We start from the raw sequence: 6,061 nt of genomic DNA, 5'->3' as shown, positions 1-6,061 counted from the left end.
CCCTCCTGTAATTTCTTGGTAAAGGAGCTGCTACGTTTGCTCCTTTCTTCCTGCAGTAAACACCTCATCTTACATCTGCACTTCTCCAAAGCAGAGGCTGGTGCCTTCCCTGCTGGGCAGCAGGGCTGCATCCAAACTGCACCAGACCCAGCAGCATTACAAGCTGCTCTGTCCTTTGTGAGTCACTCCAGCAGTGCTCTGGCTCTGTTAGCTGCCTTAGCCTTCTGCTGCCATTCGGCTATCTGCTCCTGCTCTCCAGTTCCTCCCACTTTTCAGCAGAGTGCCACAAAGTACATGATTACATGCTATCCTACTTCCTCAAAGGAAACGTCTTAAGCAGACCCCCTGTCCTTGCTTCCCAGCCTATAACCTGTACCTCTCAGGGCAGCAAGTCATTGCCTAAAGTTAGGGTAACAACATACATGGTCATACTTACTTGGCCCAATATTTTATACACAGTTCCGATTATAAAATTTCCACCAATTAATGGTGAACTACTTAAAAAGGAGAAGTCCCTAGACTTGACACAAATAAACACATTTCAAAACCACTCACGGGTCCCTTTTTGTTCAACTCCTCCTCTCCACAGCTCAAAACACCATTCTTCCCTCTGCTTAAGAGGCTGCTTTTCCTTTTTAGGCTATCCAGCACTTTCTGTAACAGGTTACTTGCGGTTTCTCAATGGTCAGATATGCTTATTTACTTTACTTCCTAGCCTACGTACCAAAGCCCAAAGTTGTGCTGACTTTAGTCTAGGGGTAGGGTTGGCTGCCCCACTGGCTACATTTGTCCTTTTTCTGATGCATACAGCACCATAACAGCTTCCTATGTACTGCTGTTCTTTTGAGGTTGGTACAAGACAGCTATGGTCTGGTAGAGACAAAACTGGCTGTACCACATCAAGTCAAAGGGTCACGTACCCACGACCATTACAGATAGTGGCCATCACGAGCTGCCTGGAGGAGCAGAGTGAGAACCGAGGCAAGCACACAGTACAACACACTCAGCTTCTGCCCATCAGCTGTTTTGGACTTTGAGCCAGAGGTTACAATTGCACCATCTTACTGAATAAGCAGACCATGAATTTGCCCAATTTATTTTTAGGTCAATGACACCACTTTTGGGCCTCCACAACACGGTCCATGGCAGCATGTAGTATATATTAATGAATCACTGTCTGAATATCCTGGAAGAAAAATCCTGTCCAGAACCAGAAGCTTCTCCCCACTGTACATACCGCTTATATGGTAATGCACCACTGTGACCATTCAGTATTAATAACCTCAATGGCTCTCTGCAAGTCTCATCAAGAGACCTTAACAGGCTGGTAACAGATCAAAAATATGGGTTATGACAAGTTTGTTTGTCCTCACCCGAAGCTGATGGATATACGTGTTATCTAGCTTTACAGTGAGGCAATCAAGGTAGGCTACTAGTCCCCATTAAGAAACCTGCCCCGTGGCAGTTCCTCTCAGCTAGTCTTTTTTATATTGTTGTGTGGTACCGGAATAACTGTAATTTATTCCCCTAGTTAATACAGTGCTACAGGCCACAGAAGTAAAGCCTCTAGCACACTGTACTGTTCAGCAGTTTATGTGTAAGGACTTCATATGATCTCAAATGCTTGACATTGTTGTGTCTTCATGGCTTTAGTGGAGCTGTTTGTGCATTACAGCATTTTCTGATGGAAGTTATTCCCCTTGCTTCTTTGAAAGGCTTTAGATTCGAAGTGGACATGAGTCACCACTTTTTGGTACACTAACATTAAAATTTCAGTTGACAGCCTAGCTGGTTCAGCTCTTATTAGTTACAAGTTGATCACTGGCCTTCCATAACTCTTCCTTGATATGTCAATACTTAGCTTCAGTGACCATTCAGATCTTTCAGTTTTCAGTTTAAAGCCTAAATGCACAAATCTTACAAACCACAGGGAACAAAATAAAAAGGTTTTTTTTTAACGGGCTTACCCATTCAAAAGCTTAAAATGCTGCTGCTACTTCAGAAACTAGTAAGTAGTTTATTTTTTGTTGCAATGCCTGCTTTTTAAAGCAAAAGGTTGAAGCATAAGAGCAAACAAGATACAGATTAGGTATGAGGGCCAAAGGACAAACAAGTTAGAGAGAAGTCACTGGTCCTTTTGAAAACCAATTATATATATGAAAACCTACACCTTCACGCCTTAGCTACACCATCATCCTCATTGCAGTTGCCTTTGGATCTCCCTGTTGGGTCTACAGTTACAGATGGGCTTACTTGCCCTCAGCGTTGCCGCATTTTCAAGGGAGAAATGAGAGGGCTGTAGTATCGCCTCTCACCACGAGATGGTAGGTGTTTTCTGATGATTAGAGGGGAATAGGCTTTTAATAGACCTTTGAGTTGGTGAACTCCTCAGCTTCAGAGAAAGTAGAGACAAAAGTACATTAGGACAAAAAAATCTAATAAACTATTTATGGGATCATGAATGAACTGAAGCTTGAGAGGAGTGGGGGAAGCTCACGTATATTGGGCACAAACGTGAAGAAAACCCCTCAGCTTAGACTCAAGATATTATTGCTAGTGTAAGGGTTTGGGTGCCCCTTTCTTATTCTTATCCTGGCTCTTCCTGTTAAGAAACTTTTTAGTTGTGTAAATGTGGTTTATGTCATCAACAACATGAAACTTTGGTTATTTTTGGAGATAAAAAGCATTCCCAAACTAAATACTGGGTAATTTAAAATGAGGGACCCCCCATTTAATTTAAATGGGCCCTTCACTACAAGAGAGACATTGAGGTGCTGGAGCATGTCCAGAGAAGGGCAACGAAGCTGGTGAAGGGTCTAGAGCAGAAGTCTTATGAGGGGCGGCTGAGGGAACTGGGGTTGTTTAGTCTGGAGTAAAGGAGGCTGAGGGGAGACCTTATCGCTCTCTACGACTGCCTGAAAGGAGGTTGTAGAGAGGTGGGGGTTGGTCTCTTCTCCCAGGTAACGAGCGACAGGACGAGAGGAAATGGCCTCAAGTTGCACCAGGGGAGGTTTAGCCTGGATCTTAGGAAATTTTACTTCACTGAAAGGGTTGTCAAGCATTGGAAGAGGCTGCCCAGGGAAGTGGTTGAGTCACCATGCCTGGAGGTATTTAAAAGACGTTTGGATGAGGTGCTTAGGGACATGGTGTAGTGGTGGTCTTGGTAGTGTTAAGTTTACAGTTGGACTCGATGATCTTAAAGGTCTTTTCCAACTTATACGATTCTGTGATTCTGTAATTTTGAAGCAAACTCATAATAAAAAAAGCACCTTTATGTTGATACATAAAGTTGCATATCTATCTCATGCTGTACACAGAACACATTTATTCTCAAAGTTACACATTTGGCCTTGTTTCTGGAATTTTCTCAAAAAAACTTGAAAGATGCAGCTGTAAATAACTAAGATTTTCAGTCAAGGAAACTATTTCTGTACATACATCAGAGGAAAGAGAAAATTAACACCATAGACATTACTTCTCACTAATTGTTTCTGACAGAAGCTACTTCTTTCTCATCTCTTCTCCAGTTTTAATCCTCATCTTCACAGCACTGTGAAGGCCAGTAAGCAAAGCCTGAACAAACGCAACACACCAATACTCTTTCATGTCGGAGTTCAAAAAGGCCAAAGCCAACCTTGCTGATCCCATCCTAACAAGACTTGCCCTGCTTTATATTCCTCACATTTCAGGTTCTCATGTGACTCTCATTACTACAGTAACAAATATACATTTACCCCAACAACCTGCCTTTGAAATCAAGAATCACCCTTTTACAAAGGTAAAATACAGAGATCAAACCAACTAGTAGGTCTGCCCAGCTGTTTAATTGCCCCCACCCCAACAAAGAGTACAGGCAAGCCTTTCCCATGTCTGTCAACTCCTCTTTGCCATCAGTTTCTTGTAAGATGGAGTCAGTCCCAGTCCTTGGCCAAGGTACAGGCTTACAAATACTACAGACTCCACCTTTCCAAATAAATTCTTCTTAGTGCTCCTCATATTCAACCTGTCTGACCAGTAGATCCATACCTTCCCTACCCAGCTAAGGCTAACAACTGACCATAGCCATGCCATCAGGACTAGCTGAGCTTAGGGGCAAGGAAAAGCACTTTGTCAAAACAGGCAACAAGCCCAAGTCCTCATTTAATGGCGCTCTGCCCTACTGTCCAAAACTGATCCAAAACGTAAGACTTACAGATATATTGAAATCAGTTATGAATAACTAATTGCTTTTCCTTCATGGACAGAACACATGATATGCAAAAATTAGAGAAGTAGGCTCTTTACATTCTTATAAATGCCATGCACTTTCTTTGACCTTGTTTAAACAATTCTGCTGTGTGACAATTTCCAACTATGTCTGGCCACAAGTCAACAGTGTTACCCTAACTTAAACCACTATAAGGCAGAATTTACATTTTTTTCCACTTGCTAACAGCTTGACTTGGAACTGTAGGAGGCTGTCAGTTTGAGACAGTGAAAAATATGCAGTCTCTTGCATGAAGCGTTGCCCAGACTGAGCTGCAGCTCTCCATTATTCAGTAGTGATTCAGGAAGAAGTATGGTTTACAGTTTCTGTACAACTTACTTCCAAGCAAGCACCTGGGGCCATGCTGACTACCCTATCCTTTATGGTAGGCTTCCAAAGGACAGCCCCAAATCCATTTTGCATTCCTCCCCAGATCAAAGGGAAGTGTATGGAGCTAGTAAGGCAACTGGATACTGTCAACATTTCATTGGGGATGCCCCATTGTGCTGGTTTTGGCTGGGATAGAGTTAATTTTGTTTATAGTAGCTAGTATGGGGCTGTGTTTTGGATTTGTGCTGAAAACAGTGCTGATAATATGGAGATGTCTTAGTTGTTGCTAAGTCATGCTTATACTAAATCAAGGGCTTTTCAGCTTCCCATGCTCTGCCAGGTGCACAAGAAGCTGGGAGGGGACACAGCTGGGACAGCTGACCCCAACTGACCAAAGGGATATCCCATACCGTATGGCGTCATGCTCAGCATATAAAGCTGGGGGAAGAAGAAGGAAGGGGGGCATGTTCAGAGTGATGGTGTTTCTCTTCCCAAGTAACCGTTACATGTGATGGAGCCCTGCTTTCCTGGAGATGGCTGAACACCTGCCTGCCCATGGGAAGGAGTGAATGAATTCCTTGTTTTGCTTTCCTGGCGTGCACAGCTTCTGCTTTCCCTATTAAACTGTCTTTATCTCAACCCATGAGTCTTCTCACTTTTACTCTTCTGCTTCTCTCCCGCATACCACTGCCGGGGAGTGAGCAAGCAGCTGTGTGGTGCTTAGTTGCTGGCCGGGGTTAAACCATGACACCCATAGTTGACCTCACAGCAAAACTAGGGGCTCCTGGAGCATAGGACTGTACCTTTGCTGTTGAAGAACAGTTATTAGGCTTACCTAATGTCTTAGATAAAGCTGCAGGAATGGAAGAATATAGTGGCTTGGACATCTTTATAGATGCTAAAGTGGGTGGGAAGGGCCACTGATTACCCTGCAGGCACAGAGATGGCAGCCACAGAACTGGAAATCCCTGAAGGGAAAGCAAGTCTCATACGGGAATAGGAGAAAGATATAATGGAACAAAACTGATAGTCTAGTAGACCCTTTTCAGTGTCCATGTGATTCTCTAACCTTCATTATCAGATTGGTTATTAATTCAGAAAGAGTTCACCCAGTGTGGGTTTCATACCTCTCTATAGTTAGTAACTCTGCTGCAAGTTTCTAGATAAACATCTTTGTTCATCATCTTATAAGAATTAACTAATTTTTCGTATGGAAAAGATAAAAAAAAGTGCATCTTCCTTTCTTGAACGGCAGTATCTGTTGCAAACATAGGTGCTTTAAGATGCCATGAATCTTGTCTATAAGATGTGTTTTTTTTTTTTTTTTTACACAGCACAACTAGTTGATAGTTCAGTGGTTCCAAGGTGACTGGTGAGAAGGAAAACAGCTGTTTTCCTAGCTGTAATAAAAACAAATACAATAAAGTCAAACATTGACAATCTATATTTCTTCTAAAAATAGTATACATTATAACAGAAGATATA

Source organism: Ciconia boyciana, chromosome 3, assembly GCF_034638445.1.
Source record: "Ciconia boyciana chromosome 3, ASM3463844v1, whole genome shotgun sequence".
Taxonomy (NCBI): Eukaryota; Metazoa; Chordata; class Aves; order Ciconiiformes; family Ciconiidae; genus Ciconia; species Ciconia boyciana.
This window is presented reverse-complemented; position numbering follows the sequence as displayed.